Here is a 26186-nt window from a genome sequence, read left to right on the forward strand (position 1 = left end):
AGCATTGATTGTGAATCCAAGTAAAATGAAAACCCTGATAACTTCAATTTTGTCTCTGTCTATCATGATGTTGCTTATAGGTCCAGTTGTGAGAATTTTTGTTTTCTTTATTTTGAAATACATTCTATACTGAAGGTTGTAAACATTGACCTTCATCAGTAAGTGATTCATGTCCTCTGTACTTTCAGCAAGCAAGGTTGTGTCGTCTGTATATTGCATGTTTTTAAAGAGTTTTCCTCCAAACCTGATGCCGTGTTCTTCTTCATATAGTCTAGCTTCTCTGAGTATTTGCTCAGCGTACAGATTGAATAAGTTTAGTGAAAGGATGCAACCTTGATGCACACCTTTCCTGACTTTAAACCACACAGTATCCTCTTGGTCTGTATTCAGGTTCCTCATGAGCACAATGAAGTGTTCTGAAATTCCTGTCCTTTCAGTGTTATCCATAATTTGCTTTGATCCCCACAGTTGAAAACCTTTGCACAGTCAATAAAACACAGGTAAACCTCTTTCTGGTATTCTCTGGTTTCAACCAGGATCCATCTAACATCAGCAGTGATTTCCCGGGTTCCATATCATCTTCTGAATCCAGCTTGAATTTCTGTGAGTTCCCTGGTGATGAACTGCTGCAACCGCTTTTGAATGATCTTCAGCAATATTTTAGGTGCATGGGTTATTAATGATATTGTTTGATAATTTCCGCATGCTGTGAAATAACCTTTCCTTGTAATAGGCATAAATATGAATCTCTTCCAATCGGTTGGTCAGGGAGTTGTCTTCCAAATTTCTTAGCATAGACAAATGAGCACTTTCAGTGCTGCATCTGTTTGTTTAAACATCTCAATTGGTATTCTGTCAATTGCTGGAGTCTTGTTTTTTGCCAGTGTCTTCAGTGCAGCGTGGACTTCTTCCTTCAGTACCGTCGGTTCTTGATTATATGCTCCCTCCTGAGATAGATAGTTGAATGTTGACCAATTCTTTTTGGTACAGTGACTCAATTTATTGCTTCCATCTTATTTTGATGCTTTATGCATCATTCAATATTTTGCCCTTAGAATCCTTCAATGTAGCACTCAAGTCTTGAGTTTTTTCCTCAGTTCTTTGAGCTTGAGAAATGCTGAGCGTGTTCTTCCCTTTTGATTTTCTGGCCCCATGTTTTTGCAGATGTCATTGTAATACTTTGTCTTCTCAGGCTGCCCTTTGAAATCTCCTGTATAGCTCTTTTACTTCACCATTTCTTCTGTTCGGTTTAGCTACTCAGCGTCCCAGAGCAAGTTTCAGAGTTTCTTCTGACATCCATTTTCTCTTTTCTGTCTTTTTAATGACCTCTTGCTTTCTTCATATACGATATCCTTGATGCAGTTCCAGAACTTGTCTGGTCTTAGGTCATTATTATTCAGTGCATCAAATCTATTTTTGAGATGGTTTCTAAATTTACTTAGCATCGTGCTTTCAAGGTTTATCCAGTTCATAGCGTTAATGAGAACTTCATTTCTTTTTATAACTGAGTAGTCTTGTCTATGGATGTACTACATTTTGTTTATCTATTCATCTGTTGTTGGACATTTGGATTGTACATAATGAACAGTGCTGCAGTGAACATTGGTGTAAAAGTACCTCTTTACATCCCTGCTTTCAAGCCTTTTGGATATATACGTGTTGTTAGTTCCTATCGAGTGAGTTTTGACTGATAGCGACCCCATGTGACAGAGTAGAACTGCCACTTAGGGTTTTCTAGGCTGTAATCTTCATGGAAGCAGATCACTAGGTCTTTCTCCTGGGGAGCTGCTGGGTGGGTTCAAATTGCCAGCCTTTTGTTAGCAGCTAAGTACTTAATAATTTGTGCCATCGAGGACCCTAGGAGTGGAGATTTCTGGGTCATAAGGTAGGTGTATGTTTACCTTTTTGAAGAACAGCCGGACTGTTTTCCATGGAGGCTGCACCATTTTTCAATACCGCCAACAATTTGTCCACATTCTCCCCAACTCTTGTTTTTTGTTTTCCTGACAGTAGTCATCCTAATAGCGGTGAGGTGGTATCTCATTGTGGTTTCGATTTGTATTTTCCTAATGACTAATGGCATTGAGTATCTTTTCATGTGTTTATTGGCCCTTTGCTTATCTTTTTTGGTGAAATATCTATTTAAATTTTTTGCCCATTTTTCAAACGGTTTGTTATGTTGTTGAGTGGTAAACCCATTGCCATGGAGTCGATTCCAACTCATAGCGACCCTATAGGGCAGAGTGGAACTGCCTCAGAGGGTTTTCAAAGAGTGGCTGGTGGATTTGAACTGCTGACCTTTCTGTTCACAGCCAAGCTCTTAAACCACTGGGCCACCAGGGTTCCTTGTTGTATGGTAGGAGTTCTTTATATATCCTGGGTATTACCCTTATCAGATATATGATTCCCAAATATTGTCTCCAATTCTGTGGATTGTCTCTTTGATTTGTTGATAAAGTCCTTTGGTGCACAAGATTTTTAATTATGTCCAGCCATGAACCAGTAACTTGATATTTACCTCCAAAATTGGTGGACACCCAGAGCTGGGCAACTCCAGTGTGGCAGTGAAGGAGTTTATTAGGGAGACTTGCATACGAAGCCAAGTCCTGGGCAGCTGCAGGACCAAAACAGATCTCTGTGCCTCTTAGTGGGAGGGCATAGGTTTTATACTGGTGGCGGACAATAGTGTCTCCAAGCTAGGGGCTTACGTAAGAGTGACTCAGCAAATGGTAGTGAACTAGTGGACCACAAACTGTACTCATGGTCGGCCTCACAAAGCTTCTTTACCCTTCAGTCTACCCTTCGAGGCTGGCTCTTACAATCTAACATGTTCCCCCTCTTGTGCCATAGCATGAGAGACCCTGTTACCTCCCTGTCGGGAACAGATATAGAAGTGGGGTTGGCCAGGTGCCGTATGGTGCTTGCACATGATTACTGTGTTCCCAGACAGGGAAAAGGTTTCTCTGATAAGGAGAAGGAACTGAGAAAGAGAAAGTGGCCCAGTTTTTAGCCCCCTTATCAAAGAATGTTCTGGGCCCAAGGACTTTACTTAGGTAGCCTGGATGTGAGGTGTACAGGCAGACCGTTCCCCCAGCAATCCATCCCCAGATTCGGATCATGGTGCCAGAAAAAGAAGCAAAGCAGTACCAAGTCCTGGTACGCACATCACTCATTTTGGATGTTGAGCTGCATGTCCGTGATTTGGTTCCTAACTCTGGTGAATGCTATATCTGTGCATCGTTTGAGGCAGCATTTAAAGAGGGCTACTAGTGTTTTTTTACTAGTAGGACTCTCCCCAGAAGATTCATCAGGCCTACTTGGAGGAGAGATCCCAACTAATCACCCCCATCGTGGCTTAATCCCAGCTGTGTGAATAGATCAAAGGACTGCATTTGTCCAATCTTAGGTATGCATAACATGTTCTGATTCACTTATGTAAAAACAGCATGTTACTCCCAACATGGCACATTATATAAACAGTACACAGTTCAGCACAAGTAATAACAAAAACTCCCTTTCTTAGCACAATTGAACAACATATTATCATTGCCAGACGAGGCTAATTTAGACTTGGTGTAGTTAGTCAATGTATGTTGAACCACCTGGACATATTCTGCAAGTTCTCCATGTCCAGAGTACGTCACCTCAGTCTTAAAAGTACCGTTCACAGAGTCAAACCATCCAGTCTCAAGCTGTTTATATTTTTAACACACCGAGAAATTTTTTTCTAATGTTGGAGCACTCCCCACAGGCAGCTTTCATATTTCAAAAGGTGTTTTTCATGAATAATGGAGTCAACCGTATTTATTTACCATGTGATTTTCTCAGTATACCAGGTTACACATTCATTTGGTCCATGAGGTGTCCTCCAGAGTATGGGCCTGCTTTTCATGAATTCCAGCAGGATGGGGCTGAATCTGCTGTCCAAAGCTCAGGGGGCAAGGCTGTCATGCCCAAAGGGCAGAAGAACGGGTCCTGCCAGGGCCGAGGATGTGGGGTCACCACTCAGATGGACTAGGAGAATGGGCCCACCCAAATGTGAGGGAGCAGAGTTGCTATTCCAGTAGGTCTGGAAGGCAGAGCTGAAGCCCAGGGACTAGGAACCTCCACCCGGAATCTGGAGAATGTGGCCAACGCCCAGCATCTGCAGAGCAGGCTCTTGCCTAGGTGGTTTCAGAGAACAGGATTATTTTCAAGTCTTGCAAGCTAATGTGATGTGTTTTGCTGACTTGCTTGGTGCGTGTTACCCCTTCTTTCCCTGCAATTTCTCCCATTTGTAATGGAAATGTCTACCTTGTGCCTGTTCCACCATTGTACTTTGGAAGCAGATAACTTATATTCTAGATTTCACGGGTAAAGAAGAATTTTGCCCCAGGATGGAATTTGGACTTGGAGTTGATTTAAGACTTTTGGGATGATATGGTAGGGTAAATGTGTTTTACATGTGGCAAGGATATGAATTTTGTGGGGCCAAAGGGTGGAATGTTATAGATTGAATTATTTCCCTGAAAAATGTCTGTCAGCTTGGCTAGGCCGTGATTCCCAGTATTGTGTGGTTGTCCACCATTTTGTGAGCTGATGCGATTATCCCATGTGTTGTAAATTCTAATCTCTTTGATGTTAATGATGCAGTTATGTTAATAAGGCAGGACTCAATCTATAGGGTTAGATTGTTTCTTGAGTCAGACTCTTTCCAGATATAAAAGAGAGATTGAGCACAGAGGAGAGGAACCTCATACCACCATGAAAGAAGAGTCAGGAGTGGAGTATGTCCTTTGGACCCGGGGTCCCTGCACTGAGAAAGTCCTAGACAAAGGAAAGATTGATGACAAGTACCTTGCCCCAGAACTGACAGAGAAAACCTTCCCCTGGAGCTAGCACCCTGAATTTGGCCTGCTAGCCTCCTAGACTGTGATAGAATGAATTTCTGTTTGTTAAAGCCATACACTTGGGACATTTGTGTTACAGAAGCCCTAGATAAAACTAAGACACCTGTAATAAAAGAACCTAACCCGAGAGTCAGGTTAGACTGCTTGAAAGGGGAAATTACTTAAGTGAATGTTACGGATTGAATTTTGTCCCCCCCAAAATATGTGTCAACTTGGTTAGGCCGTGATTCCCAGTATTGTGTGGTTGTCTTCCATTTGGTGATTGTAATTTTATTTAAGAGGATTAGGGTGGGATTGTAACACCCTTACTAAGGTCACACCCCTGATACAATGTAAAGAGAGTATGGCCTGCACCACCTTTTATCTCTCAAGAGATGAAAGGGAAGCAAGCAGAGAGGAGGGACCGCATAACACCAAGAAAGCAGCACCAGGAGCAGAGTGTGTCCTTTGGACCTGGCGTTCCTGAGCAGAGAAGCTCCTAGACCAGAGGAAGATTCATGACAAGGACCTTCCTCTGGAGCTGGCAGAGACAGAAAGCCTTCCCCTGGAGCTGATGCCCTGAATTTGGACTTGTAGCCTACTAGACTGAGAGAATAAATTCCTCTTTGTTAAAACCATCCACTTTTTTCTGTTATAGCAGCACTAGAGAACTAAAACAGTGAAGATCAGAAAATTAGTTAGGTTTAGCCACATACATGGTTAAGCAGGAATGATAGCATGTGGAATGGGTGGGGATCAAAATTGTTTCCGGTTAGAAAAAAATGAATGTATAAATCCCTGAGGCAGCAGAATCCATTATCATCCATTCCTTGATAAAAGTCAGAGATGGTACCAAAAAAACCAAACCCCTTGCCTTTGAGTCAATTTCAACTCATAGTGACCCAACAGGACAAAGGAGAACTACCCCATAGGATTTCCAAGGAGTGGCTGGTGGATTTGAGCTCGTAACCATTGTGCCATGATGTTTCCTTCAGAGATGATAGAAGTAAAGAAGACAACCTGGGTTGGGGGAGGGGTCGTCATGAGCCAGATTGGAGGAGCCAATGGCAGCAGGTTATTTAGAACCATGCTGAGTACTCTAGGCTTTTTGAAGGCCAGTGGAGAGCCACTGACAGGCACGGAGCAGGGATGGGTGTCAGTGTATTTGTGATTTAAAACAGAATACTCTACTTCCTGTGCTGTAAGTAGATTTTGGAAGTGACAGTCGGGATTGAATGACGTCAGGCAGAAGCTTGTTATGAACAAGTTAAGGAAGACTATAGGTGGCCTAGATGTGGAGATTGGTTGTGGATCAGGAAGATAGTGGGTCATATATGTAGAAGTTTCAAAGGTCATCAGTTGATGGAATCCTCATTCCTTGAGTTACAGGCCGTAAAGCCTTGAATGCTTCTCAACCTTGAATGTTGATGTGGAGAACCTGGGGATCTTGTTAAGGTGTGGATTTTGATTCAGCAAGTACTGGATGGGCTTGAGATTCAGCATACCAGATGTGCTCCTAGTTTATGCTGAAAAATAATAAGTGTGGAACTAAGGACGTGAATTAAAATTCGAGAGTGGTATTAGAGACAATAATAAAAGGAAAGATGATGCTTAAAGGGGAGACACTGGTATAAAGACCACGTGAAAGAGAGAACACTTACGCTGAGACCACAAAATAAAAGAGTAGGGGTCAGCCGGGTGGCGAAGTGGGGTGCAAAGAAACAGAACCAGAGATGGGAGAGTGCTCCTTAGAGAAAACTTAATGATTTTCTAATGTGTTGGTTGATTGATTATTATAAGGTTGAAGGAGAAAGTGTTCAGGAATCCCCCCAAACTTCTCAGAAGCTTAGGGACTGGTGGTGTTATGGTCTCAGAGCAAAGAAAAAGCAAGCCTCAAAGGGAAGAAATAAATTGTAATTGCAAAAGCAGCAAGAAAAATACTTATCGCATATTACAATGCTAGAAATGAAAAAAAAAACATTTTTTTTTCTTTACACAACAGAATGGTTTTAACAGCACTTAACTAAAATTCAGTGAAGCGTGATGAGTTCATTGACCAAACTTGAAAAATATATTCTCCCTGAAAATTCACCTACGTAGATATCACATAAAAGTGTACATGTTAATCTACTAAGGGCAAAATTACATAGGTGAACCCACAACCTCAGCTTTGGACCCCTGACTCCCTGGAGAAAGTCAGGTTGAAGGTTTCCAGCCTGTCCAAGCCTGGATGCTTCTCATCTTTTGGGATGAGTAAAATTTTCCATCTGTGATGTTGCCAGAAGGAAGAGGCCTGGGGAGCTGTGTGAAGAATGCAGGTGTGCGCTTCAGAAGGCTGGAGGCAGATCCGCCTTAAATGCAGGCGTGCTCAGAGCGGAGCATTGCTTTGAGCCTGGGAGGAAACCCTGCCCATGAATGAGCAGAAGACCAAGAACCGGTCACTCCCACCTTGCTCAACATGTCTTACCCCCATCCTTCTTCCATTTCAGGTCCCAGGTGTGAAGCAGGGAGAACTAGTGTACAGTCTAGGCAGCTGGGGACCTACGGAAACCATGTTGTACATCTGAAAATCACATGTAAGGGTTTCAACTACTCTGACTGGTATGTGGACCAAACATTCATCTGCCTCCAGACTGCCTAGTGGCTCTGTTTCCCATCCCTCTTGGGCTCAGAGAGGACGTTCACCTAGACTTCGAGAAGCTGGAGCAAGGACATGGTGAGTACTATGGAGAGCTGGGTTATTCTTGCCACAAGGGAGTGACGCTGGATGTGAATTGTTTGGGGACCAGCTGTGTGCTCTGACCTCTGTGGTTCCTCAGTGAGGTAAAAAGGTGGCACAGGAGGCCAAAGGACTGGCCCTGGGAGGCATCCTAAGCCCTGCTTCACTGTCACTGGGCCCTTCGTCTATGTGGTTTTTCAAGGATTGGATGCCTGGTGTCACCTTCCTTACATGACTCTTGGAGCTGGCACCATGGGACAATAATATCACTACCTTGGTCCTTGGTGCTCTGTGCTAATGCAGGATCTACTGACCAGAGCCTGCAGATGGAGCAGCTCTGGCTGAGGAGGCTGAGTCCCAGGCCCATCTGGGCTACCCTTGTCCCATCACTGAAAACTGTTCTTGGCTTCCCCGGGTGCTGCAGGCTTTTCAGCGCAGTTCTAACACTATAGCTCCAGCTCTCACTCTGTGTGATGGGCAAAGAAGGAGGGAGTTTGTAGGGGTAGGGTCTGACTGTTTTATGGGGCCCTGGGTGGGATTTGGTGTTCTCATGACATTGTCACCAAAGGAATGACACCGGGGAGAATAAGTCCAGCTGGATTCTGTTGGGATCTCCAGACCCACCCTTTTTCCAGTGGAGAATGCTTTTGCCTTGAGCTTCTCAAGTGTGTGAGAGCCATGAAACCCCAATCTCGGTCCTTGTCCCCACACCCCGCCCCCCACCTACCTATACCTAGCCAAAAAAACAAACCAAACCCTTTGCCGTCAAATCAATTCAAACTCACGGTGACCCTGTAAGGATAGAACTGCCTCATAGTATTTCCAAGGCTGTAATCTTTACGGAAGTTGACTGCCATATCTTTCTCTCACAGAGCAGCCGGTGGGTTTGAACTGCCAACCTTTCAGTTAGCAGCCAAGTGCTTTAAACAGTGTGCTGCCACGGCTCCTGTACCTAGACCTGGTATTAAATCCCTGTAATTTTTGACTTGCCACAGTCTTGAATTAGAATCTAAAAATATTCTTTCTTGCCAGAGAATCTCATATGAGGTGTATGTATTTAAGTTCTTGGGTTTTTAGTTTCCACCACTGGAAGAAAACTTCTAGATCAATTGTGGGTTTCTACTGCGAATTTTGTAATTTAGTGGGCGTAAAACTTTTTAATCACAGAGGAATGCTCGTTTCAACTGATGTAAAAGTTACTCTAAAGCTCACATCGACCTTGAGAAGGTTCTTAAAGGCTCCTGTTCCATTTAACAAGTCATACCAACCCCTAAAGTGTTAAATATTTTAGTCATTTTAGAACATCCTCCCGACTGAGATAAAATGGATGTACAGACTCTGGCATCCTTGGTCACTGTGTTTAGAAGGAGAGCTCTAATTTACATTTTTACCATTTGCACAAATGTAGTGTTAGGCTGTTAATAATAGACCCTCTGATTACATTTAAATGGTTTTGTAATTACAAATGGCAATTCCTAGTAAAGACATTAAATATGTCATTTGATTTGTATCGTATTAAAAAATGCAGTTTAGTTTAAATTATACTTCTACAATAGATAACATCTTGAAAGTTCAAAACTCAATATGAACTTTAAAAGTGTACTTTGTGAAGACTTGCTCCTACCCTTGTCCGCATCCAGCCTATTCCTCTTCCACCAGCTCCCTTTAGATAATCAGCTTTATGCTTTGTGAGGCATCTTGCCGGTGTGTATGTAAAAGGAAGCAAACATATACAGAGGTTTTTATTTACCTTACTTTGTTACATAAAAGGTAGTACGCATTATCCTGGAGATCTTTTCATGACGATGGTGGCCCCAGGTGTGCAGGCTGCAACTGCACTCCAGGTGGTTTTCAAACCTGTGACCATTCGGAAAGGAGAATGCCAGGGCTTTACTTTAAGGTGCCTCTGGTTGTCTTTGAACCATCAAACTTTTGGTTAGTAGTACAGTGCTTAACCATGTGTACTACCAGGGCCTTCTTTCATAACAGACCAATATAAAAATAAAAAATAAAAAACCCAAACTCACAGCTCTGGACTCAGTTCTGACTCATGGCGACCCTGCAGTTATACAGTTAGACCGTATAACTGAGCTCTATAGGGCTTTCTTAGCCTTAATCTTTAAGGAAGCAGATTTCCAGGACTTCCACTGCACCACTGGGTGGGTTCAAACAACCAACCTTTTGGTCCAGGGTAAAATATTTGTGCAACCCAGGGACCTTCTAAAAATATATGATGTTATTAGGTGCCACCGAATCAATTCTGACTCATAGTGACCCCTGTGTACAACAGAGTGAATCACTACCACTGCCATCCTCACAATCATTGTTGTTCTCGAGCCCATTGTTGCAGCCACCGTGTCAATCCATCTGGTTGAGGGTCTTCCTCTTTTTCTGCTGACCCTTTACCAAGCATGATGTCTTTTTCTAGGGACTAATCAATCTCTCCTGATAACATGTCTGAAGTATGTGAGATGGAGTCTTGCCATCCTTGCTTCTAAGGAGCATTCTGGTTGTACTTTTTTCAAGACAGATTTTTTCGTTCTTTTGATAGCCCATGAAATATTCAGTATTCTTCACCAGCATCACAATTCAGAGGTGTCAATTCTACTTCAGTCTTCTTTATTCATTGCCCAGTTTTTGCATGCATATGAGGCAATTGAAAACACCGTGGCTTAGGTCAGGCACACCTTAGTCTTCAAGGTGACATCTTTGCTTTTGAACACTTTAAGGAGGTCTTTTGCAGCAGATTTTCCCAATGCAATGTGTCGTTTGATTACTTGACTGTTGCTTCCATGGGTGTTGATTGTGGATCCAAGTAAAATGAAATCCTTGACAACGTCAGACTTTTCTCCATTTATCATGCTGTTGCGTATTGGTCAAGTTGTGAAGATTTCTGTTTTGTTTATGTTGAGGTGTAACCCATTCTAAAGGCTGTAGTCTTTGATAATCTTAGATCGTCATTGGTAAGTGGTGCAAGTCCTCTTCACTTTCAGCAAACAAGGTTGTGTCGCCTGTATATTGCCGGTTGTTAATGAGTCTTCCTCGAATCCTGATGCTGCATTTTTCTTCATACAGTCCCCCTTCTTGGATTATTTGGTCAGCACACAGGGTGAATAAAAAACAAAAACCAAACCCATTGCCATCGAGTCAATTCCAACTCGTAGCAACCCTATAGGACAGAGTAGAGCAGCTCCATAGGGTTTCCAGGGAGCACCTGGTGGATTCAAACTGCCAACCTTTTGGTTAGCAGTCATAGCTCTTAACCACTACACCACCAGGGTTTCCACAGATTGAATAAGTATGGTGAAATGATGTACCCTGACATACACCTTCCCTGATTTTAAACCACACAGTATCCCCGTGTTCCGTTCATATGACTGCCTCTAGGTCTGTCTACAGGTTCCATATGAGCACAATTAAGAGTTCTGGAATTCCCATTCTTCACAACATTATCCATAATTTGTTATGATCCATACAGTCAAATGCCTTTACATAGTCAATAAAACACAGGTAAACATCTTTCTGGTATCCTCTGCTTCCAGGGAAGATCCATCTGTCATCAGCTGTGATGTCCCTGGTTCCACATTCTCTTCTGAATCTGGCTTGTATTTCTGGCAGATCCCTGTCAATGTACTGCCACAACAGCTTTTGAATTATCTTCAGGAAAATTTTACTTGTGTGTGATATTAATGATTTTATTTGATGATTTCTGCCTTCTATTGAATTACCTTTCTTTGGAATGGGCACAAATATGGATCTCTTCCATTCGATTGGCCAGGTAGCTGTGTTCCAAATTTCTTGGCATAGAGAAGTGAGTACTTCCAGTGTTGCATCCATTTGTTAAAACATCTTTCAATTGATAATCCATCAATTCCTGGAGCCTTGTTTTTCGCCAGTGCCGCTTGGACTTCTTTCTTCTGTACCATCAGTTCTTGATCATGTTCTACCTCCTGAAATGGTTGAACATAAACTAGTTCTTTTTGATATAGTGACTCTGTGTATTCCTTCTACCTTCTCTTGATGCTTCCTGTGTTGCTCAATATTTTACCTGTAGAATCATTAAATACTGCAGCTCAAGGCTCGGGTTTTCTCTTCCGTTCTTTCCGCTCATGAAATGCCAAGCTTGTTTTTCCCTTGTGGTTTTCTAATGCTGGGTCTTTGCACTTTTTTTTATAATGCTTTAGTTTGTCATCTTGAGCCACGCTTTGAAATCTTCTGTTTAGTTCTTTTACTTTATCGTTTCTTCCTTTCCCTTTAGCTACTCTACATTGAAGAGCAAGTTTCAGAGTCTCTTCTGACATCCAATTTGGTCTTTTCTTTCCCTGTCTTTTAGTGACCTGTTGCTTTCTTCATGTATGATGTCCTTGATGTCATTCCACAGCTCATCTGGTCCTTTGTTATTAGTATTCAGTGCATCATATCTATTCTTGAGATGGTTCCTAAATTCAGGTGGAATATACTCAAGGTCGTACTTTGGCTCTCATGAGTGTGTTCTAATTTTCTTCAGCTTCAACTTGAACTTGCGTATAAGCAATTGATGGTCTGTTCCACAGTAGGCCTCTGGCTTGCGCTGACTGACAGTACTGAGCTTTTCCATTGTATCTTTCCTTAGATGGTAGTCAGTTTGATTCCTGTGTATTCCATGTGGCGAGGTCCATGTGTACAGTTATTGTTGGTGCAAAAAGTTATTGTCAATGAATTAATCATTGGTCTTGAAAATTCTATCATTGATCTCTGGCATTGTTTCTATCACCAAGGCCATGTTTTGCAATTACTGTTCCTTCTTTGTTTTCACCTTACACGTTTTAATCCCCAGTAATTTTTTTTTTTTTAATTATCAGTGCATGTTTATTGCATATTTGATCAATCTCAGACTGCAGAAGTTGGTAAAAATCTTCAGTTCATTCATCTTTGGCATCAGTTGTTGGTACATAAATTTGAATAATAGTCATATTCACTGGTCATTCTTGTGTTGTTGTTAGGTGCTGTTGAGTTGGTTCTGACTTATAGCAACCCTGGGTACAGCAGAACGAAACACTGCCCAGTCCTGCTCCGTCCTACATCCTTATAGGCATGTGGGTATTATCCTATCACTGACACTGTTGTACTTCAGGATAGATTTTGAAATGTTCTTCCTGATAGTAAATGTGACGCTGTTCCTCTTTAATTTGTCACTCCTGGCATAGTAGATCATATCATTGTCTGATTCAGAATGGCCAGTACCAGGCCATTTCAGCTCACTATTGCCGAGGATATCGATGTTTACGCATTCCATTTCATTTTGATGATTTCCAAATTTCCTAGACTCATACTTCATACATTCTACGTTCTGATTATTAACGGATGTTTCCAGCTGTTCTCATCTTGAATTGTGCCACATCAGCAAATGAAGTTCCCAAAAGCTTTACTCCATCCACATCATTAAGGTTGACTTTACTTTGAGGAGGCAACTCTTCAACGGTTGTATTTTGACTGCCTTCCATCTTGAGGGGCTCATCTTCCAGCACTATATCTGATACTGTTCCGCTGCTGTTTATAAGGTTTTTACTGGCCAATTTTTTAAGAAATAGATTGCCAGCTCCCTCTTCCTAGTCTGTCTTTGCCAAGAAGTTTCTCTGAAAACTGTCCACCAAGGGTGACCTTTGCTGGTATTTGAAATACCAGTAGAATAGCTTTAGCCACACAGCAACATGTAAACCACCATAGTATGACAAACTGACAGACAAGTGGTGGAACATGATAAAAAAAAATTACAGTAATAATAATGGAAGGTGGAGCTAAGATGGCAGAGTAACCAGAAGCTTCCAGTGATCCCTCTTACAACAGAAACCTGAAAAAACAAGTGAAGCGATTATGTGTATGAGAAGCTAGGGGTCCTGAACAACATAGGCAAAGTTAGGAAATCAAACCGAGCGGCAGGGGGAGGGAGAGACGGTTCAGATGTGCCGAGGAGTTGCCGGACCTGGGCACACCTAAGTGTGAATGGGCACACCTCAGGCACAATCCCCCAGCGCAACCACGGTGGGGCTGGCGGTAGCATTCGGGATGTGGGTTCCTCAGGGAGACACAGCAAGCCACACAGCCTGCTAACACCTCCGGAATCACGTAAGAACAGTGCTCTTGGCAACAGATAAGTACTTATGTCTAATTTATCATGCTCCAGTTGCCTAAGGCCCCTTCAGTGGCTGTCAGTTTCCCTGGGCCTGAGAGAGGTTCTGCTGCACGTCCTGAGCCATTCTCCTGGCCTTGGAGAAGGAATAAAATAACAATTGGGGAAAAACATAATCTGCCAACTCCTATAAGCTGGGAACTCAAGAGTAGAAGCCGCACCTGTCCAGGCACAAATGGTCCACGGACTTTGAATGCCTTTCACCCCTGCATGGATCTGTATGGGCCCATTTCAGGAGTTTAGGCCCTTGTTGGCAGACTGCAACGCTGTATGTGCCTGAGAGTTGACTTCAACTGTTTCATCTGTGCGGTGGAGAGGCGGGTTTTTGACATTTGACACCATTCTGCCCATTAAACAGGGTTCTCACCTGCCCACACCGGGGCCCTGAGGACTGGTGGCTCCACCCACACCACCTAACCACCCGCAGCAGGAATTCAAGGATAAGTGGTGCCTCACAGTCCTTACAGTCAAAAGCATCAGGTGCCCATGCTCTGGCTGCAAAACCCACCCACCAGTGTGCTCTAGAGAACACAGAAGCACTTTCCTCAGAGATGCTCCGGGGATGGTTGTCAACTGCCCATATTGCTCAGAGTGTAACCCCTGCTGCAACCAGATACCTGTGCCTACACACAGTCACCCCTGCCTCTCTAAGACTGTAGGACAGAGCCTACACTACACCACACACGTGGTGACCAACTATCTGGACAGCTGAGCTGAATCCATACAAGAAAAGTGAATGGACTCCTGGGCTCATATACCTGATAACAGCCCTAGCCATCTGGTGACAGGACGTTAGAGCTTCCAAGGCACAAAGAATCATGCTCGCTCACTCAAGCAGCCTGTTTGGGCATATCAAAACAAAGTAAGAAGCTAGGATACAGTAAGCAAACATAAGATAAACTAATACAGTAACTTGTAGATGGCTCGGAGACAACAGTCAATATCAAATCACATAAGGAAGCAGACCACAATCGCTTCAACAAGTTCTCAAAACAAAGAATTATAGAATTTTCAGAATGCAGACGTCTTCCTGGAATTACCAGAGGTAGAATACTAAAGTTTCATATACAGAACTCTTCAAGATATCAGGAAGGAGATCAGTCAAAATGCAGAACAAGCTAAGGAACACACAGATAAAGCAGTTGAGGAAATTGAAGCTATTCAAGAGCCTAATGAAAAATTTAATATGCTGCAAGAATCCATAGAGAAACAGCAACGAGAAATTCAGAAGATTAACACTAAAATTTCAGAATTAGACAACCAATAGAAAGTCAGAGGAGCAGAATTGAGGTAGTGGAAGTCAGAATTAGTGAGATTGAAGATAAAACACTGGGCAACAACATATTCAAAGAAAAATCACATAAAAAATTTAAAAAGATAAACCCTAAGAGTCATGTGGGACTCTATCAAGATAAATAACCTACGAGTGATTGGAGTAGCAGAATAGGGAGGGATAACAGAAAATACAGAGAGAATTGTTGAAGATTTGTTGGCAGAAAACTTCCCTGATATCATGAAAGATGAGAAGATACCTATCCAAGATGTTCATTGAACCCCACATATGGTAAATCCCAAAAGAAAGTCACCACGACATTATAATCAAACATGCTGAAACAAAAAATGAAATATTTTAAGAGTGGCTAATGATAATCAAAAAGTCACCTACAAAGGAGAGTTAATAAGAATAAGCCTGGACTACTTGGCAGAAACCTTGCAGGCAAGAAAGCAATGGGATGACATATATAAAGCACTGAAGGAAAAAAATTGCCAGCCACGAATCATATATCCAGCAAAACTGTGTCTCAAACATGAAGGTGAAATTAGGGCATTTCCAGATAAATAGAAGTTTAGGGAACTTTCAAGAACCAAAACAAAACAAGAAGAAATAATAAAGGGCATTCTCTGGTTAGAGAATCAGTAATATCAGATATGAACCCAAAAATAGAACACAGGACAGAGCAATCAGATGTCAACCTAGATAGAGAAATTACAAAAATAAATCAAGATTAAAAACACTCAAAACAGGGAAACCGATGTCATTATAAAAAGATGACAACATTAAATCAATAAACAGGGACTAAAAAATGTAGTCATAGGTCTTTCATTTGGAGAGAAAGTCAAGGTGATACAAAGAAATAAAAAATTGGTTTAAACTTAGAAAAATCAGGGTAAATCTTAAGGTAACCAGAAATGAGACTAACAATCCTACACAGCAAAATAAAATATAAGCAAAAAAAAAAAAGAGGAAAAGACAATAAATAAAAACTACTTAGCACAAAAAATTAAGTGGGGATAGGCAGGTGCTTCTTGCAGAGTTGGATGTCCCCAGGCACTTGTCGGTGGAGCTAATGAGCTTTGTTACACTTGCCCAAGCAGGACAGAGGCCAACCTGAGGGGCCCAGAGGCCAAGGAGCCCAGGGGCTAAGAGGTCCAGGGGCCAAGGCAGAAGCTTTGCTGTGGGCACAGCCAGAAAGCTGTCCTAACCAAAGAGTTGTATTCTGAATCATTCCTGATCCTAAACTGTAACCTGTTATTTCCATAATTAATGCCAGAATCGTGGGGAAAAAAAAAAAAGTAGGGAAAAGGAACTGTCAACACACGAAACTACATCAAAATGACAGCACTAAACTCACACCTATCCATAATTACTTATGAGTTTAGTGCTGTCATTTTCATGTATTGTTTTGTGTGTATACCTATCCATAATTGCGGAAACCCTGGTGGCATAGTGGTTAAGTGCTACGGCTACTAACCAAAGAGTCAGCAGTCCAAATCCTCCAGGCACTCCTTGGAAACTCTATGGGGCAGTTCTACTCTGTCCTATAGGGTCGCTATGAGTTGGAATCAACTTGATGGCACTGGGTTTGTTTTGTTTTTTTTTGGTATCGATAATTGCGCTGAATGTAAATGGACTAACTGCACCAATAAAGAGACATAGAGTGGCAGAATGGATAAAAAAAAAAAAAACCCACGATCTGTTTATATGCTGTCTATAAGACACACACCTTAGACTTAGAGACACAAACAAAATTTCAAAAGGAGGAAGAAAATATATCAAGCAAACAACAATCAAAAAAGAGCAGGAGTGGCCATATTAATTTCTGACAAAATAGACTTTAAAGTAAAATTCACCACAAAGGATAAGGAAGGACACTGTATAATGATTAAAGGAACAACGTACCAGGAGGCTATAACCATATTAAATATTTATACACCCAATGACAGGGCTTCAAGATACGTAAAACACACTCTAACAACACTGAAAAGCGAGATTGCTCCACAATAGTAGTAGGAGACTTCAACGCACCACTTTCAGTGAAGGACAGAACGTCCAGAAAGAAGCTCAGTAAAGACATGGAAGATCTAAATGCAACAATCAACCAACTTGACCTCATAGACAGATAAAGAACACTCAACCCAACAGCAGCCAAGTATAGGACATTCTCTGGAATAGATCACATATTAGGTAATGAAGCAAACCTTAACAGAACCCAAAACATTGAAATATTACAAAGCATCTTTTCTGACTGTGAAACCATAAAAGTAGAAGTTTATAACAGAAAAAGCAGGGAAGAGAAAGCAAGCATTTGGGAACTGAACAACATCTTCCTCAGAAAGAGCTAGCTTATAGAAGAAATTAAGGACAGAATAAAGAAATTAATAGAAGCCAATCAGAATGAAAACACTTCCTATCAGACCCTTTTGGACACAGCTAAAGCAGTGCTCAGAGGTCAATTTATGTCAATAAATGTACACATCCAAAAAAAAGAAAGTGCCACAATCAAGGAATTATCCCTACAACTTGAACAAACAGAAAGAGAACAACAAAAGGAACCCTCCAGCACCAGAAGAAAGCAAATAGTAAACATTAGAGCAGAATTCAATGAAATAGAAAACAGAAAAACAATACAGTATCAAGACCAAAAGCTGGTTCCTTGAAAAAATTAACAAAATCAATAAACCATTGGCTGAAGTGACAAAGAACAGGAGAGGAAGCAAATAACCCAAATAATAAATGAGATCGACAATACCACAACAGAACCACGTGAAATTAAAAGAATCATCAAATTACTATAAAAAATTCTACTCTAACAAATTTGAAAACTGAGAAGAAATGGACAGATTCCTAGAAACACATTACTTACCTAAACACAAACAGAGGTAGAACAACTAAATAAACCCATAACAAAAGAAGAAATTGAAAAGATAATTTAAAAAGCTCCCAACAAATAAAAAGTGCTGGCTCCGATGGCTTCACTGGAGAATTCTACCAAACTTTCAGAGAAGAGTTAACACCACTACTATTAAAGGTATTTCAGAGTATAGAAAAGGATGGAATACTCCCAGACTCATTCTATGAAGCCAGCATGACCCGGATACCAAAACCAGGTAAAGATACCACTAAAAAAGAAAATTACAGACCTATATCCCTCATGAACTTAAGACACAAAAATCCTCAATAAAATTCTAGCCAATGGAATTCCACAACATATTAAAAAAAAAAAATTCACCAGCATTAAATGGGATTCATACCAGGTATACAGGCATGGTTCAACATTAGAAAAACAATCGGTGTAATCCATCACATAAATAAAGCAAAAGACAAGAACCACATGACCTTATCAATTGATGCAGAAAAGGAATTTGACAAAGTCCAACACCCGTTCATTATAAGAACTCTCAGCAAAATAGAAATAGAAGGAAAATTCCTCAGCACAATAAAGGACATTTATGCAAAGCCAACTGCCAGCGTTATCCTAAATGGAGAAACACTGAAAGCATTTCCCTTGAGAACGGAAATCAGACATGGATGGATGCCCTTTATCACCATTCTTCAACATTGTGGCGGAGGTCCTAGCCAGAGCTATGGGGCTAGATAAAGAAATAAAGGGCATCCACATTGGTAAAGAAGAAGTAAAAGTATTTCTATTTGCAGATGACATGAACTTATATATAGAAAAACCTAAACAATCCTCAAGAGAAGTACTGACACTAATAGAAGAGTTTAACAGTATCAGGATACAAGATAAATATACATAAATCAGTTGGATCCTTCTACACCAACAAAGAGAACATCGAAGAGGAAAGCACCAAATCAATACCATTTACAATACCCCCAAGAAGATAAAATACTTAAGAATAAATCTAACCAGAGATGTAAAAGACCTATACAAAGAAAATTTAAAGACACTACTGCAAGAAACCAAAAGAGACCTACATAAGTGGCAAAACACGTCTTGCTCGTGGACAGGAAAACTCAACACTATAAAAATGTCTATTGTACCCAAAGTGATCTATAGATGCAATGCAATCCCAGTCCAAATACCAGTGACATTTTTTAATCAGATGAAACAAATCACCAACTTCATTTGGAAGGCAAAGAGGCCCCAGATAAGTAATGCATTACTGAAAAAGAAGAACAAAGTGGGAGGCCTCACTCTACCTGATTTTAGAGCCTACTATACCGCGACAGTAGTCAAAATAGCCTGGTACTGTTACAACAACAGATATGTAGACCAATGGAACAGAATTGGGAATCCAGACATAAATCCATCCACATATGAGCAGCTGATATTTGGCAAAGGCCCAAAGTCAGTTAAATGGAGAAAAGATAGTCTTTTTAACAAATGGTGCTGGCATAACTGGATATCCATCTGCAAAAATATGAAACAAGACCCATACCTTACACCATGCACAAAAACGAACTCAAAATGGATCAAAGACCTAAATATAAAAATTAAAATGATAAAGATTATGGAAGAAAAAATAGGGACAACGCTAGGAGCCCTAATACATGGCATAAAGAGTATACAAAACATTACTAACAATGCAGAAGAGACACCAGATAACTGGGAGCTCCTAAAAATCAAAGACCTATGCTTATCCAAAGACTTCACCAAAAGATTAAGAAGATTACCTACAGACTGGGAAAAAGTTTTTAGCTTGACATTTCCAATCACCGTCTGATCTCTAAAATCTGTGTGATACTGCAAAAACTCAACAACATAGTAATTTTTATTTGAGGTGAAGGGAAAGACAGCACACAATACAAGAGAGGTCAGTGCAGCTGGTCTAAACCAAAAGCAAAGAAGTCTCCTGAATAAACTGAATGTTTTGAAGGCCAGCATAGCAGGGGCGGGGATTTGGGGACCATGGTTTCAGGGGACATCTAAGTAATGGCATAGTAAAATCTATTAAGAAAACAGTGTGCATCCCACTTTGGAGAGTGTCGTCTGGGGTCTTAAATGCTAACAAGCGACCTTCTAAGATGCATCAATCGGTCTCAACCCACCTGGAGGAAGGAAGAATGAAGATCACCAGAGACACAAGGTAATTATGAGCCTAAGAGAAAGAAAAGACTACATAAACCAGAGACTTCATCAGCCTGAGAGCAGAGGAAGTACATGGTGCCCAGCCACAACCGATGACTGCCCTGACAGGGAACACAGCATAGAACCCCTGAGGGAACAGGAGAGCCGTGGGATGCAGACCCCAGATTCTCCTAAAAAGATCAAACTTAATGGTCAGACTGGATCTAGAAGGACCCCGGAGGCCATGGTCGTCCCCAGGCCTTGTGTTAGCCCAAGTCAGGAACCATTCCCAAAGTCAACTCTTCAAACAGGGACTGGACTGCAATATGGGATGGAAAATGATAGTGGTGAAGAATGAGCTTCTTGGATCAAGTAGACACATGAGACTATGTTGGCGTCTTCTGTCTGGAGGGGAGATGAGGGGGCCATAAGCTGCCCAAATGGACATGAGGAGAGAGAGTGGAGGGAAGGACTATGCTGTCTCATTAGGGGGAGAGCAATTAGGAGTGTATAGCAAGATGTATGTAAATTTTTGTATGAAAGACTGACCTGATTTGTATACGTTCACTTAAAGCACAATAGCAAGATGTAAATTTTTGTATGAAAGACTGACCTGATTTGTAAACATTCACTTAAAGCACAGTACAAATTAATTAAAAAAAAAAATCAACAACAAAAGTAAATAACCCAATTAAAAAATGGGCAAAAGATAAGAACAGACACTTTACCAAAGAAGATATTCAGGCAGCTAACAGATACATGAGGAAATGCACACAAGCATTAGCCATTAGAGAAATGCAAATCAAAACTCCAGTGAGATACCATCTGGCATTAATCCAAATAAGGCTGGCATTAATTTAGAAAACACAAAATAATAAATGCTGGAGAGATGGAGAGACTGGAACACTTACACTCTGGTGGAGGGAATGTAAAATGGTACAACCACTTTGGAAATTGATTTGGCAATTCCTTAAAAAGCTAGAAATAGAACTATCATGTGATGCAGCAATTGCACTCTGTGGAATATGTCCTAAATAAATAAGAGCCCTCACACAAACAAATATATATACATCCATGTTCAGTGCAGCACTGTTTACAATAGCAAAAAGATGGAAGCAACCAAGGTGCCCATCAACAGATGAATGGTTAAATAAGTTATGGTATATTCACACAATGGAATACTTCACAACGATAAAGAATAACGATGAATCTGTGAAACATCTCATAAAATGGAAGAATCTGGATGGAATTATGCTGAATGAAATTAGTTGCAAAAGGAAAAATATTTTTTGAGACCACTATTATAAGAACTCAAGAAATAGTTTAAACACAGAAGAAAATATTCTTTGATGGTTACAGGGTTGGAAGAGAGGTAGAGGGGTATTCACTAATTAGATAGTAGACAAGAACTACTTTAAGTGAAGGGAAAGATAACACACAATACAGGAGAGGTCAGCATAACTGGACTAAACCAAAAGTAAAGATGTTTCCTGAATATAACTGAATGCTTTGAAAGCCAGAGTAGCAGGGGTGGGGGTCTGGGAACCGTGGTTTCGGGACATCTAGGTCAATTGGCATAACAAATTGTATTAAGAAAACATACTGATCCCACTTTGATGAGTGGTCTCTGGGGTCTTAAACCATAGGAAGCAGCCATCTAAGATCCATCAATTTGTCTCCACCCACCTGGAGCAAAGGAGAATGAAAAACATCAAAGACACACGGTAATTTTAAGCCCAAGAGACAGAAAGGGCCACATAAACCAGAGACTACATCAGTCTGAGACCAGAAGAACTAGATGGTGCCTGGCTACAACCAATAACTGCTCTGACAGGAAACACAGCAGAGAATCACTGATGGAGCAGGAGAACAGTGGGATGTGGACCTCAGATTCTCATCAAAAGACTAGACTTAATGGTCTGACTATGACTAGAAGAACCCTGGAGGTCATGATGTCCGGACCTTCTGTTAGCCCGAGTGGAATCATTCCCAAAGCCAACTCTTCAGACAGGGGTTGGTCTGGACTATAGGACAGCAAATGATACTGGTGAGGAGTGAACTTCTTGGCTCAAGCAGACACTTGAGGCTATGTGGGCGGCTTCTGTCTGGAGGGGAGATGAGATGGCAGTGGGGGACGGGAGCTGGCTGAATAGACACGGGGAGTACAGGGTGGAAAGTATGAGTGTGCTGTCTTATTGGTGGGAGAGCAACTGGGATTACAGGTTGTTGTTAGGTGTCATCAAGCCGGTTCCGACTCACAGTGCCCCTGTGCACAACAGAACTAAACACTGCCTGTTCCTGCACCATCCTTAACATTCGTTATGCTTCTGCCCATTGTTGCAGCCACTGTGTCAGTCCACCTCATTGAGGGTCTTCCTCTTTTCCACTGACCCTGTACTTTAGCATGGATGCTGTCCTTCCCCAGGGACTGACCCCTCCTGACAACTTGTCCATAGTACCTAAGATGCAGTCTCACCATCCTTGCTTCCAAGGAGCATTCTGGTTGAACTTCCAAGACAGATTTGTTTGTTGTTTTTGCAGTCCTTGATATATTCAGTATTCTTTGCCAACACCACACAATTCAAAGGCATCTGTTCTTCTTTGGTCTTCCTTATGTGTTGTTCAGCTTTCATGTGCAGGTCATGTGATTGAAAATACCATGGCTTGGGTCAGGTGCACCTTAATCTTCAAGGCGGTATCTTTGCTTTTCAATCAGTTCTTTTCAGGGATTACTTAGCAAGGTGTATATAAGATTTTGTATGAGAGTGACTTGTAAACCTTCACTTAAAGCAGAATAAAAAATTAATAATAATACAATAATAATGATAATGATTTCATGCTCATTGCAAAATAGAATCATAATATGTACCGCATATTTATAATGTAATAAGCTTTACAGAGTTTTTCATAAGTGTAAGTTGTATGTAATCGGAATGTCTTAACCCAGGTACTACGTATATCTACTTTGCCCACCTGAAGTAGGTTCTATGTCAGTATTACCTAAATCAGTTTTAATAAATGAAGGTGCCAGAGGAAAATCCATGAAGGGAAGCAGTCTTTCCTGAGACACAGGGCTTTGCAGGGAGAAGGAGCTTCAGGTTGTCTGAATTGAATAGGATATTTCCTTTGTCTCCTTCGCCTACTACCCAGCAGCACTCTAGATCATTTGAGGTATTCTTGGAGAATAACAGTGAAAATAACAACAAAACTGTATTCTTATGAACAGAAATGTATTTGTCAGGAATTTAGGCTTCAGAGGCAAATTGCCTTGCATTGTATCCGTGGCTCAGCAACATTCCAGTTGTGCAACATTGGGCATGTGATTAATTATTTTTAATTTCCCTCAACTATGAACTGTTTGAAATAATGTCCACTTAAGAGAGTCATTATGGGAAATGAACTAGTGGGTAGAACTTTTTGCAAAACCTTTCATATATGGTAGTTGCTCAATAAATGGAACATTTTATTTTTAATATTTTGTAGTAATGAATGTTAGGATTTCTGATCGTTTTAAAACATGTAACGTGGCCCACTGCAGTGGAGGAGGCTTGAATTTTGGCTCTGGATCGATGTTTACTGTGACACTGTCATACTAGGACTGATTAGAGATGACCTAGGCAGCTCACTTTGCCCCCTACCCTGACCAGAGGAGCCTTTTATTGTACAGCTACCCTGATGTTCAGTCCACTTTTAGCATCGAAAGTGCTGTGTAGCAGCCATTTTCTCTTCTCACTGCATGGGGAAGGCAATGGATTGACACTATTTTACACAGGCCAGTCCTACAATCCAGGGGATGCCAGTGGTCAGGGTTTCGGTAGTCATGCTTGTGTGCCTTCCAGGGGCTGCACATGTAAGAAGATGATGTGGAGCCTGTAGAAGATTGGCATGTAAGTCTCTCTTTTCTAGGAGTCAGAGAGAATCCGCCTGCACTTCAATTAACTTGTTTAGAAAATGATTTGTGTGTGTGTGTAGAAAAAATATATATTAACAAAATATTTGCCAATTCAACAGTAATTCGGTACATCGATTACATTCATCATGTTGCGTACCCATTACAAAATGGGAATCTTAATCTCTTTTACGGTCAGCAATCACAAGGGCGTGCTATTCAGGTTCTTGGAGAAATAGGGCTCTTTGTCATCTTACAGCATTAGAATGTGTTTGTATGGGTGTTTAGGTGTATGGATTTTTGTTGTTGTTGTTAAGGGGAGTGTTTACTAACAATAGCTGTACATTAGCATCGGTTCTTGAATTTTGAGAATTGTAAGGAGACCTTGATTCTTATGTTTCATGTCTCTCACCTGAGGTCCAATTAACTTTTCAGCGCCCTTGGCTGAATCCATGAAAGGGATTAAGAGGATGACAATGCAAGTACTGAATTATTGAAAAATAAGTGAAAGACATGTAAAAATTCATAACTCTCAACAATAATATTCTACTTTTAATAGGTGTCCTATTACCTCCTCATTGCTTGAAATTCTTCAAGGAAATACGAGCATCTCAGGGCCTTGAGTTTTACCAGTTTGTTGGTGTGGGCCCCTGGGCTTCCCATGACTGGTGAGGGGCAAAAGGAAAAGTTGCAAGTCCTACAGTGTTTCCCAGTTGTTAATAACTCATCCTGCTATGTTCACTGCAGCACTATTCACAATAGCAAATAGATGGCAACAACCTAAATGCCCATGAACAGACAAATGGATAAACAAAGTATAGTATATATACACAATGGAATACTATGCATCATATCATGTTAAAAAATTAATTCAAAATGCATCAAGAAACTAGATATAAGAACTAAAGCCATAAAACCAATGTTTATAATGGTACCAAAACCAATCTTCATAGAATTGAATTGTTAAATTATTACAGTACATTCTATCAGAAGACAATATACAGCAAATAAAGTAAATGAACAACCCATGGAGTCCTCCCGATGTAAATCTGAATTAAAGGAATTGGCATTAAAAGTACGTATAGTGCTTTTCCATCTGTTTTACAGCATAAAAACTACCAAAATTTAAAGGTAGGTACTGGTACAACAAGAGATACATGGACCAATGGAACAGAATTGAGAATCTGGACATAAATCCATCCTCATATGAGCAGTTGATATTTGACAAAGGCACCAAAACAGTTAAATGAGGAAAAGACAATCTTTTTAACAAAGGGTGCTGGCATAACTGGATATCCATCTGCAAAAAAATGAAACAAGACCCATACCTCACTCCATGCACAAAAACTGACTCAAAATGGATCAAAGACCTAAAGATAAAATCTAAAACGATAAAGATCATGGAAGAAAAAATAGGAACAACGTTAGGAGCCCTAATACATGGCATAAAAAAAAAAATACATGGTATAAACGGTATACAAAACATTATAAAAAATGCAGAAGAAAAACTAGATAACTGGGAGCTCCTAAAAATCAAACACCTATGCTCATCCAAAGACTTCACCAAAAGGGTAAAAAGATTACCTACAGATTGGGAAAAAGTTTTTAGCTCTGACATTTCTGATCAGTGCCTGATATCTAAAATCTACGTGATACTGCAAAAACTCAACTGCAAAAAGACAACCCAATTAAAAAATGGGCAAAAAATATGAATAGACACTTCACTAAAGAAGACATTCAGGTAGCTAACAGATATATGAGGAAATGGTCACGATCATTAGCCATTAGAGCAATGCAGATCAAAACTACAATGAGATTTCATCCCCAACAAGGCTGGCATTATTCCAAAAAACACAAAATAATAAATGTTGGAGAGGCTGCGGAGAAATTGGAACACTTCTACACTGCTGGTGGGAATGTAAAATGGTACAACCACTTTGGAAATTGATTTTGGATAATGAAGTAGAGTAAATAAAAATTTCTAATTCTATTTGCTTGCATTTATATAAAGAAATACTGGCAAGATGCTTAAAAATGTTGAAAAGAAAGCTGGATATCTAGGGAGCTGGTGGAAGAACAATGATCTGGATGAGGGCAAGGTTAAGAGCAAATCTTCATAAAGATTGCTTGTTAAGTTCATGCTGAAATTTGAATTTTAAAAGGATTATCAACTGGAAAAACGATTTTACATTAAGACATAATATGAATCAAACGTAGTATTTAATGTTTC

This window comes from Loxodonta africana, chromosome 3 (genome assembly GCF_030014295.1).
Source record: "Loxodonta africana isolate mLoxAfr1 chromosome 3, mLoxAfr1.hap2, whole genome shotgun sequence".
Classification (NCBI taxonomy): domain Eukaryota; kingdom Metazoa; phylum Chordata; class Mammalia; order Proboscidea; family Elephantidae; genus Loxodonta; species Loxodonta africana.